Source organism: Pan troglodytes, chromosome 17, assembly GCF_028858775.2.
Source record: "Pan troglodytes isolate AG18354 chromosome 17, NHGRI_mPanTro3-v2.0_pri, whole genome shotgun sequence".
Classification (NCBI taxonomy): domain Eukaryota; kingdom Metazoa; phylum Chordata; class Mammalia; order Primates; family Hominidae; genus Pan; species Pan troglodytes.
Window position 1 is genome coordinate 79,977,908 of NC_072415.2, and position 12,683 is coordinate 79,990,590.

General features: G+C 41.2%; 1 protein-coding gene across 5 annotated transcripts in view; it reads right to left on the reverse strand.

Annotated features, from left to right (window-relative positions):
- Window positions 1-12,683, reverse strand: part of CD226 (CD226 molecule) — a 144,192-nt gene that overhangs the window by 93,974 nt on the left and 37,535 nt on the right. The gene's annotated exons all lie outside the window — the stretch shown is intronic.

Below are 12,683 nucleotides of genomic sequence, written 5' to 3' on the forward strand. Positions count from 1 at the left end.
ATCATCCTTCATCCAATAAAGCAGATTCAAATACCTCTGTGTCATTTGAGCAACAACAAGGTTTAGCCATTTTCCCTTTAGTTCAATTCTGCTATTTTCACTGAAAACAGAATAATCAGACCATGTTAAGAATGAAAATTCAAACACTGTGTCAGCACAAAGAAACACAATGCGAGTAGTTGAAAATATTTTCATCTTATTAAATGTTTGCTCTTTCCGGAAACATTTATAGGATTTAAAGAGAATAAAAGGAAGAAGTTACAAGCCCTATGTTAAGTATTATTTATTTCACTTAAATGAGCGACTATGTTTCTTAAAAGATAATAAAGAGACATTTTGAGAAATCTGATGTCAGGAGTTAATGGGACTTTACAAAGGATCTCTTTTGGAGACATATACTAACATTACCAATACAACAACTGATTTCTTTGGCTGTTTCTCACATGAAAAAGGTATACATTCAACTAGAGCTTCCAGTTTGCGAAGAGAAATAAATGTATCCTATTAGTGAAATGAATTAGGTAAATGACTTAAAATTTGCTATAGTCTCCGGTTCTTTATATATCATGAAGGAAATGATCCTGTCCACACAGAGGATGGATACACACACACACACACACACACACGCACACCCCTTCACTAAGCAATTCTGGAAATATCGGTGTTGGTAGCATATAGAATTTTATGTAGCTGGCCAAGAATTGGAACAAGTATGTTCTTAAGAGCCTGTCTGCTAAAATGAAAATGTTAAGTTTCTTAGGATTCTGCTCATTAAATGGTGCACCTAAATGCTCCCAGAATTAATGTGCAGATTTTATTCTGTTTGGCCACGGTCATCACTGTGTGCAGATATGATGCACATAGCTATTTACAACAGTAGTAAGTATGAATATTGTGTATTACACCTCCATCCTTGGAAGTCTTCTTCTATCAGTATTCTACGAAACATGGCTCTTTCTCTCGAGGCAGATTACAAAGAAGATTTTTTTAAAGTGTAAGTTGGTTAAATAGCTGAAGTCAGGAAAAATTTTCTCACATTGAGAGTTATTGGATTGTGAATAATCTCTCAAGGGAAGTGCCAGAAGCCCCATCAACTGAGTTATTTAATTAAAACTGCTCAGGAGTAAGTAGAAGAGATGTTGCCTGAGGGAATAATTTCACACTGATCCCTGAAGGATTGACTTGATGGTCTTGAAATTCTTAACAGTTTCAAAATCTTAAATGTCTTCAGAAATAGTCTCCTACCATTTTCTCCACGGAAAGAAAAAGCCATTCTGCCTGCAACCTCCTCTCCCTATAAAACCAAACAAAAACAAAAACCAGCAACAAAAACCGTAACTTAGAAACCAGATCTTTTTATCGACACTACCTAAACCATCACAGGACAGCATTAACTCAAAGAGAAAGCCACAGAGGAGCTCCAAGCATCAGTAAAAACTGAGAGCTCTACCAGCCAAGAGCTTTTGGACTTTCTTCACTTACTTATTTTCTTTTTGTTTGCTTTTGAATATCTCAAATCTCACATTTTTTATTTTACAAAATGCAATATAATGTTACTTTCAGTTAATAATGTGATCTGTTAAGAGGTAAATTCCTATAAGGCCTTTTTGAAGGTCACTCACACCTACTGCTAATCCTATAAGGAAGTTTCCCAGAGCAAGTGCTGGAGAACAATGCCCACTATCTGCAGCTCTCAACCTTTGAAGTGAGGAATTTTTTAAAAGATCACTGAAGCCGAGATGGTCTGAGGAGGAGTCTCAACGTGTGTGGGCTGAACATGTTCCACAGTTATTTGACAGGCATTGAAGGCTATAGGACACCAGCTCTTACTCATGTGTGAGGCCACAGTCCCCACGCTGCATTGGCACCCACACACCACCAACACCCATTCTGAAGAGGAAATGTATTCCTCATGTTGTGGTTGGCAGCCGCCTTCAGTGCTGGGTAAACAGCTGTTGTGGTAAAGGTGTGAGTTGTCTTGATCACTGAGAGTTGAAGGAGGAAAAACCAAGAACTGTGTAGTTTCCAGCTATACTCACAGAATGTTCTGAGGTCACAGGAGAATCAGTGTCCGAAGCTTCAGCTGTAGCCCATTCTCTATCAATTCAGCCAAGCATACCCCTACTCTACAATCATCTTGAAAATATAAATACCTACAATAAGAAGGGTACAGTTTCAAGTTTACATAGGCAGTATAAATAAACAAAATGGCTGCACACAAAGATGGCAGCCAATTCCACTCCCTGCTCTGGCTCGCCTGAGTGCATTTGACAACAAGCCCAAAGTAAAAGTTTCCTCTGGATTTTGCTACAGCTTAGAAGTGTCAAAGACTGGGGTGTCTCATGGGGCATAAAGGAGGTGAAGGAGGTAGAGAGAAACCCAGGCATCAAGACAGACAGACAATCTCACTCCCCAAAAATCCAAGCCTGTACCCGTGCCTGTACGTGAATTCCACTGTATCAGCCATTCGATTATTGAATTCAATTGTGTACATAAATTTAGTATTATCTTGCTTTAGAGAGTTTTTAAACTTTCTCTTTTTTTTGATTTTTGATTACAGAGCTTTACCTGAAAGCCTGAGGGTTGATTCCCACAGTGACATGTGTTCTTGTGCCTGTTCCTTCCTGGGCTTAGCACAGGGAAAGCACGTCGATAAAAACAACCTTGGCACACGTTCTGGTAACCATCCACTTTCAGTTTCCCATTTACTTCACCCTTGAGAAGTGCAGTGACCATAACCTTGCTTTCTGTGAGTCTTAAAATGTTTTTTATCGTCTGCCTTCTTTATATACTATTTTATTTCATTACGGAGTGAGATTTTTAAGCCTTTAAAATGTTTCTGCTTCATCCCTTGTGGATTCCTTATAGGTACCATTTAGTATTTTTTTCTTTAAATGAAAAACTGCTAAAATGTAACATTTTTTAGTCTTGTGTGTGTGCATGCATACACACACACACATGGATATATAAAACCTTTATGACTTATTTCTAATCTCGCCAGAATGGGCCTGAAGAGAGAGCTTATGGCTTCACTCTCTAAACAGTTGACTTGAAATGACTTTTTTTCTTATTTCTCCATCTAACTTAAGAAAATTAAAAGGGATAGATCACACTCTGGGGACTGGGAATATCACACTCTGGGGACTGTTGTGGGGTGGGGGGAGGGGGGGAGGGATAGCATCAGGAGATATACCTAATGCTAGATGACGAGTTAGTGGGTGCAGCGCACCAGCATGGCACATGTATACATATGTAACTAACCTGCACAATGTGCACATGTACCCTAAAACTTAAAGTATAATAAAAAGAAAAAAAAAAGAAAATTAAAAGTGATAGAGATACATATGATAGACAAAACTGGAAAAGGTCTACACAAGGACTAAGGAAGCTAGCAGGAATTGGTGACCCTTATAACAGGAGAATAAGAAAGACTCTTTCTCTGTGGCCTTCTTAACCTTGTTTGAAATTTCCTTTGACAGGCAATAGCCTTTCAGACCAAATCTCCTCCTCCATCACTTTCACCTGTCATTAATAGATATGATAGTGTCATTTTCGTATGTTTTCTTCCTTCCTTCTGAATTTGGGATAGGCAAAACAGAAGCCAAAATGAAAGTGTGCAAATACCGTAAGATAGGTTGTAAAATACAACTGCATAGTGCATCTGGCTTCCCTTGCCTTTTGAAGCAGCAATTCGACATGTCAACCAAGCCATGAATTGTAAACCGGAATAAATTGCTTTAATTTGTTGATCAATTCTATGTGTTGGTTCAATTTTAGAGGTTTTTGTTGTTTTGTTGTTGGGGTCTTTTTGAACAATGAAAATTATCTTCCAAAGTAGGTTACACTGGAGCCATAGCTGTCTATTTTCTAGATAATTTTCTAAAGCAATTCTCCTGGAATAGTGCCTACTAATCTCAACATCCAAATTTTCTGGGTTGGCAGTTCAAATTCCACTTTTTCAGGGACTCTGCCCTGAATTTCCTAGGTAAAATAAAATTATATCCTCTAGACTACAATGTGACTTTTTTTTGCCTCAAATAATAATTTGTGATATAAACTTTTCTCTCTCCCAATATTCTACATCCTATTTAGAGCTAAGATCTATGTCTTTCTATCTTCCAAACCACTGAACATTACATTGCACATTGTAGATTCTCAGGAAAGACTTGATGAGTGAATTAATTGATAAGTGGGTTCAGCTCCTGCAAATCAGCACACCCATTTATAAAAGCCAGATTTGAGACACTTCCCTCTCCCCAGCTTTAAATCAAATTTAAAGGCTGAGATTATACCCCAGCATTAGAAAAATGTTGGCCATGCTGGCCTCAACTAATATATAGGCCAGCATGATCTTTAGAATCCCTTTCATCATAGGATTCCTCAGAACTGCCATCAATTCTGGAGCCCTTAATATTAAAGGAATCTCTTTAGTGCCACTAACCAGCAGATATATACAAGAATGAAAGACAACTTTGGCTGCTATGTCAGCTGCTGGGAACCTGGACAGAGAACACTTGTCCCTGAAGGGTGTAGAGATAAGAGCCTTCTAAGAATGAGCGTGGATGGCATATAAGGAGCCTCATCCCACCTGGGAGAGAATGAGACTCTTAAAGGGAAACAGTGAGGAACATCTCTGTGCCCAGTTTGAGATAAATGGACTGGAATATGGGAGATCACAGAGTCAGCAAACACACAATACAGCCAACACAAAGTACCTGCATGTGTGGAGCAAGAAAATCTAACCCTCTACTATAAATATGAGTTCTATGTGTCTTCTGCTCTCACATCAATAATTCGCCTGTTCACTTTCCTCTCCCTCCCGACTCTCCCCCTCTTTTCTCTATGCCCTCTACATTCTTTAACGTGAACACCTTCTTTAACACACTACAATGTGACCATCCTCCAAGCCACAAGCTATGACCTTAGACTTCTGCCCCCATCCATTGGTACTTTCTTAGTTAACCCTCTTGTTCACATGTGCTGGATGATCATTCAGATGACTTCAAATTGGATATTTTCAATCCTGGTTTGTTGTTCCATAATTTCAATTGTCAGCTGGTCAAAGGCTACTTTACAATTTAATACACCTGAAACAGACTTAATTCCACTCTTGCTAGCCAAGTTGGTCTCTTAATTTCACATCTTTTTCACTAAAATCATCATTTTTTAGTCCTCGGATCATAAAAATTTGAAACCATTGCTGAAACTTACCTCTACCTGGCCCCCAGGCCATATCAGAATGAAGATTTCATCCTTACCTTAGACCTTTCAACTGCTCAAAAATTGCAATCGCATCTCTTTTCACCATTAGAAATCAGTAGATTTGGCCAGGCAAGGTGGCCTATGCCTGTAATTCCAGCACTTTGGGAGGCCGAGGTGGGGTGGATCACCTGAGGTCAGGAGTTTGAGATCAGCCTGGCCAACATGGCAAAACCCCCATCTCTACAAAAATACAAAAATTAGCTGGGTGTGATGATGCAGGCCTGTAATCCCAGCTCCTCAGGAGGCTGAGGCAGGAGAACCACTTGAACCCAGGAGGCAGAGGTTGCAATGAGCTGAGATCATGCCACTGCACTCCAGCCTGGGCAACAGAGTGAGACTCTGTCTCAAAAAAGGAAAAGAAAAAGAAATCAGTAGATTTGAAAGAAATCTTCTAAAACATTTTGAGACAAATGCGAAATAAAACACCTGTATAAGGAAAACACCCTGACTATGAGCCTTAAAGACCCTTTCAGCCCTTCCTGATTCTATTCTATCCCCCACCTACCATGTTTCTGAACTTTGCTTTTCTTTATAGTTTTACCACGTTTGTATCTATAAATAACGTATTGTTTAATTATGCATATTTCTAAAACCTTTAAAGAAAAGGTACCCTAGTTTACCTATTTTTTTTTGGTAACTTGCTCTTTTCTTTCAACACAAAGTTCATGAGCTTCATCCATGTCGGTGAGCAAGTGATAATTCACTCATTTTAGTGATGTAGAGTATCCTAATGTGTGAATAGACCTCAGTGTGCTTTTCTGTTCTACTGTTGATGGGTATTTGGGTTGTTACCAATTTTTTGCTATTGCAATCACTGTTGCTATAAATATTGTCAGGAATTTTCCCTATAATGAGAGAACTCTTGGATACCAAACAGAGTAGAATTATTGGATCATAGGATTTGGGGTTTTTAACTAGCTAATGCCATATCATTTTCCAAAACAGGTATGATGGTTAATTTTACGTGTCAATTTGAAGGGTGTTTTGGGATGAGATTAACATTTAAATTGGTGAATTTTGAATAAGCAGTTTGCCTCCATAATGTAGGTGAGCCTAATTCAACAAAAAGACCAGCCTCCCCAAGCAAGAGGGATTCTGCAGCAGATGACCTGGGCTTCATCTGTACCATCGGCTCTCCAGGGTCTGCAGCCTGCAAGCCCACACTGCAAATTTGGGCTTATCAGTCTCCATGATCATATGATATAATTTGGCCGTGTGCCCACCCAAATCTCATCTTGAGTTGTAGTTCCCAAAACCCTCACGTGTCGTGGGAGAGACCAGGTGGAGATAACTGAATCATGGGGGTGGTTTCCCCCATCCTGTTCTCATGATAGTGAGTTAGTTCTCATGAGATCTGATGGTTTTATAAGGGGCTTCCCCTGCTCTGGGCACTCATTCTTCTTCTCCCTGCTGCCATGTGAAGGACATATCTGCTTCCCCTTCCACCACGATTGTAAGTTTCCTGAGGCCTCCCCACCCATACTGAACTGAGAATCAATTAAACCTCTTTCCTTTATAAATCACCCTGTCTCAGGTATGTCTTTATTAGCAGCATGAAAATTGAGTAATACAGTAAATGAGTACAGCAAAGAGTGGAGGGCTGCTGTAAAGATATCCACAAGTGTGAAAGCAACTTTGGAACTGGGTAACAGGTAGAGGTTGGAACAGTTTTGAGGGCTCAGAAGAAGACAGGAAAATGTGGGAAATTTGGGAACTTCCTAGAAATTTGTTGAATGACATTGACCAAAATGCTGACAGTGATATAAACAATGAAGTCCAGGCTGAGGTGGTCTCAGATGGAGATGAGGAACTTTTTGGGAACTGGAGTAAAGGTCACTCTTGCTATGCAAAGAGTTTGGTGGCATTTTGCCCCTGCCCCAGAGATCTGTGGAACTTTGAACTTGAGAGAGATAATTTAGGGTATCTGGCAGAAGAAACTTCTAAGGGGCAAAGCATTCAAGAGGAAGCAGAGCATAAAAAATTTGGAAAATTTGCAGCCTGATGATGCGACAGAAAAGAAAAACAGTTTCTGGGAAGAAATTCCAGCCAGCTGCAGAAATTTGCATAAGTAACGAGGAGCCAAATGTAAATCACCAAGACAATGGGGAAAATGTCTCCAAGGCATGTCAGAGACCTTCATGGCAGCCCCTTCCATCATAGGCCTAGGAGGGAACAGTGATTTCCTGGGCCAAGCCTAAGACCCCCTGCTCTATGCAGCCTCGGGACTGCATATGGTGCCCTATGTCCCAGCCACGGCTAAAAGGGGCCAACAAACAGCTCAGGCTGTTGCTTCAGAGGGTGCAAGCCCCAAGCCTTGACAGCTTACACGTGGTGTTGGGCCTGCGGGTGCACAGAAGTCAAGAACTTTGGTTTGAGAACCTCTGCCTAGACTTCAGAAAATGTACAGAAACACCCGGGTGTCCATTCAGAAGTTGCTGCAAGGGCAGAGCCCTCATGGAAGACCTCTGCTAGGGCACTGCAGCAGGGAAATGTGGGGTTGGAGCCCCCACACAGAATCCCCACTGGGGCACTGTCTAGTAGAGCTGTGAGAAGAGGGCCACCATCCTTCAGACCCCACAATCTGAATCTGATCCACAGACGGCTTGCACCATGCAACTGGAGAAGCCACAGACACTCAACACCAGCCTGTGAAAGCAGCCAAGAGGGGAGGCTGTACCCTGCATAGCCAGAGGGGTGGAGCTGCCCAAGACCATGGGTGCCCACCTCTTGCATCAGCATGCCCAGGATGTGGGACATGGAGTCAAAGGAGATCATTTTTGGAACTTGAAGTTTTAATGACTGCCCTACAGGATTTCAGACTTGCATGGAGCTAGTAGCCCCTTTGTTTTGGCCAATTTCTCTCATTTGGAATTGGTGTATTTATCCAATGCCTGTACCCCTCTTTTATCTAGGAAGTAACTAACTTGCTTTTGATTTTACAGGCTCATAGGCGGAAGGTACTTGCCTTGTCTCAGATGAGACTTTGGGCTGTGGACTTTCAGTTAATGCTGGAAAGAGTTAAGACTTTGGGGGACTGTTGGGAGGGTATGGTTGTATTTTGAAATGTGAGGGCATGAGATTTCAGAGGGGCCAGGGGCAAAATGATATAGTTTGGCTGTTTCCCCACCCAAATCTCATCTTGTAGTTCCCATAATCCCCATGTATTGTGGGAGGGACCCGGTGGGAGGTAGTTGAATCATGGGGCCAGTCACCTTCATGCTGTTCTGGTGACAGTGAGTGAATTCTCACAAAATCTGATGGTTTTATAAGGGGCTTTTCCCCCACCTCACTCTGCACTTCTCCTTCCTGCTGCCATGTGAAGAAGGACATGTTTGCTCCCTTTTTCACCATGATTGTACGTTTCCTGAGGCCTCCCCAGCCATACTGAACTGTGAGTCAATTAAACCTCTTTCCCTTATAAATTACCCAGTCTTAAGTATTTCTTCACAGCAGTGTGAGAATAGACTAATACATCATGTGAGCCAATTTCTTATAATAAATCTCCATGTATATACACATTGGTTCTCTTTCTCTGGAGAAGCCTGACTAAAATAATAGAGATACCAATTAATCCTCCTGCTAGCAGTGTGTAAAGGTTCCAATCTACAGATGCCTATTTGCTTACCTTGCCTGCAAACTCTTACTCTCCTAAAAGGCTGCAGCTAGTGTAATCTTTTAGGTGGTGAAAGAAAAATCTGGTTTTATTTTGTGTGTCTCTCTAAAAACTAGTCAGAGATGTCCCCTGGTCTGCATTACAGACAGAAGTCAAAATTCCATTAGGCACATCAATAACTTTTCGGGTTTATTTCTGACATTCTGCTGCCCTAGTGAGCTGCAACTCCTTTTTCAAGCACAGAATCTACTGTACTAAAGCTTTTCCTGAAACTCTAAAGTATCATAAGCTGAGCCCCTTTGCTGGTGCATGCAGGGAGAGAGTCTCACTCTCACAGTGTCTTCCTTTCCTGGGAGGCTGCCTCTCAGGCCACCTCTGTGGGTGTAGAGGGCCTCAGAGCCCAGGGTGAGAACCACATCTTATCCAAATCCAGTGCCCTAGTCAGAGAAGGTCAGGCTCTGCCTCTTACATGAACTTTACACCTCTACTGTGCCCTTCTTTAAGCCATCAGTACCCCCAGGACACCCTTCCCTCTCTGTCTTCTCTCTTCCCCAGACCCCGGCCTCTCTAATTAAAATATTCCTTCCAATTCTTCAAGGTCCAGCACGACTTTTCTCTACCATGGCCCTCCCTGGTTCATTCCACTGGAGTTAAGATCTCTGGCTCTTCAGAAAAATCAACTGGGGTCATTCTGGTGCTGTCACTTGGCAGCTTGATAACCTTGGACAAGTGAGTCTACCACCCTGAACCTCAGTGTCTTCTGTTGTATTACGGGAACACATTACCTCCCCATAGTGCTTCATAAGGATTAAATGAAATGACACTCAGTTGCATCCTACAGAGCAGGCACCCAGTAAACACTAGGTGGCAGAGCATTCTGAGTAGGTCACTCATTTTGGGGGTATTTCTGTAAATGCAACTATATTTGCTTTAACTGACTAATAAAGCCAGAGACACGTAGGTGACAGTAGTTTTCTCCATGACCTCACAAACTCTGCTAGAAAGGGCTACCTGGAAAATGTGGTCCCCCAAGTCATCTCTGCATATTTTCTCACAAACTAGGTAAAAACAAATGCATTTATTCTTACCATCAGAGTCTCTAAATCAATTGCTAATGAAGAAATGCCTGTTCTGGAAAGAACACATATTTTCAAATAACTTTGTATTAGTAGCACCATTTATTCAGAATAAGATGTCCTGTTTGCTCTTAAACTCTAGGCTGAAAGCTGGAGAGGGGTAGCATTGATAGGAGGTACAATGGCCAAGGTCTCCTTCAAGGGCCCTGGTGGGTTCCCATGTCCCCCAGGCTGACAGTTACATCAATTTGCAACCTTATCTGCTGGGACATACGTGAAACTTAGGGCCTTGGAAAGACTACTAGACCTCACTGCACTTCAATGTCATCATCTGTAAAATCAGGCAATACAAACGTTCAAGTGCACACAGGAGATTCAAGGAGGAAGTCTATGAAGATCCAGACTATGTAAAATTCCGCACATAATAAGCTATCGATAAATAGCAAAAAATCAACATATTTACAGAGCATAGGGCCCAACTCCTTCATCCTTCTGAAGTTCTTACAATCCATTATACAAACTAGGATTTCTAGATTCCAAGTCTGACTTTTTTTTTTACTATTTAATGTATTTTCAACTCCCCCTTTACAGTATACAAAAGTACAATATTTGCAATCCCAGTATGTTGTTACTGAAGTACATAAGAAAATTTTAAGCACACCTAAGGTTAATTTTGAAATACAACTAATATTTTTTAAACTCACTATCATTCTTAGTTTAAAAAAGTGAAGCTCTCAAACTCTCAAAATAGGGTAGAATGCCCTCACTAGCCCATTGCATCAATCTGCTCTTTAAAATACAAATAATCAAAACAAGAGCAATGGATCATGGCTAAGGATACCATCATGAAGAATTCAAACTAGATGGACAGCCGGTATTCCTTCCTCTGACTGATAACTGACTGAAAATCTCCACATTGTATTTTTTAAGCCCCATGAAGGTGACAGCTCTCTTTTCCTAACCTCAAAAACTAGCAGTAATGACAAATCTGGATGAAAACAACAGGAAATATTCCTAAGACTATTCATATGTGATGTTAAAAATCCTACCTTTGCATAACAACCATCATTTAGTTCTCTACAGGTTAGCTCCATCCTCTATCCTGAAAGGTTGAGCTGTTTTCAATTGGTTGTCCTGTGACAGAAACCAAAACAGCTAATTTGGAACCCAAACTTTAAAGGCACACCACACAAGGCAGCAGTGGGGAGTGCATCCTGTTCTAGCTTTGGTGGCTCAGGCCTTGTTTCCAATGGCTCACTCTATGTTAAAAGCTTTGCCAATCTTCTACTTCGCCTGCCTGACTGATTTATAGCAAACTACACAGTAAAAACTTCCAAGCAGGATTTAACAGGTGTCTACATACAACAGCAAATGAGGACTTGTATGGTGAAACAGAGTCTTTAATAAATAAACATTTAACTAAAGAAACATTTTAAATTGACACTCTATAAGCCTCAGCTATATACACAAAATTAGTCTTCACCCTAGCTACACCTAAAGAGAAAGGGAAAACTAAATATATGAAGATGTTTCTTATCTCCTGATCATTTGATATTCCTCATATAATTCTGTACTTGTTCTTTTAGAGCACAGATCCCTTAAAAATAAAGCACTATTATGTCAGATGTCATAAAATGTTCTTCTCTGTACAGCCATGAGTATAATTTGAGAGACACCACACAAGAAACACACAGTTCCAAAAATATTCCCTTCTTTAGATTGTCACTAATATCTGAAAATTTCATTATTAGTCCTTTTGGATCACAAGCATAGGAAATAATAAGATGTATCATTCTCTGACTACCATGGACCAAGTTCTTTAAATATATCGTCCCTCAGCCATTCAACAAGTAGAATGGCACTACCAACCCCATTTCCTCTTCAGGAACCTGAGATTCAGAGGGATCGAGCAACTAACACCAGGTTGATGGAAAGTGATGACTATAAACCCAAGTGTTTCCAATATACTACAACCAGTTCATGTAGTCATCACTAGAAAGACAAAACCACAATCTCTGGTAGATAAAGCAAAAAACACTCCAAGGGATCATTGGGTTCTTTCTGACACCACAGCTCACAATTTATGAAGAAAGTGTCCTCTCTAGCTAAACCTGGATGAGGTGAAAGATAGAGCCAGGGCCAAGCTTGGTGGTTCATGCCAGTAATCCTGGCACTCTGGGAGGCCGAGGCAGTTGGATCACTTGAACTCAGGAGTCCAAGACCAGCCTGGGCAACATGTTGAAACCTCATCTCTACAAAAAAATACAACAATCAGCCTGGCATGGTGTATTAGTCCGTTTTCACCCTGCTGATGAAGATATTCCCAAGACTGGGCAATTTACAAAAGAAAGAGGTTTAATTGGACTTACAGCACCACATGTCTGGGGAAGCCTCACAATCAAGGTGGAAGGCAAGGAGGAGCAAGTCACGTCTTACATGGATGGCAGCAGGCAAACAGAGAGAGCTTGTGCAGGGGAACTCCTCTTTTTTAAACCATCAGATCTCATGAGACTTATGCACTATCATGAGGACAGCATGGGAAAGACTTGCCCCCACGATTCAATTACCTCCCACCAGGTCCCTCCCACAACACATGGGAATTCAAACCATATCACGTGGCGGTGCACACCTGTAGTCCCAGCTACTTGCGGGGCTGAGGTAGGAGAATCGCTTGAGCCCAGGAGCTGGAGGTTGCAGTGAGCCAAGATCATGCTACTGTACTCCAGCCTGGT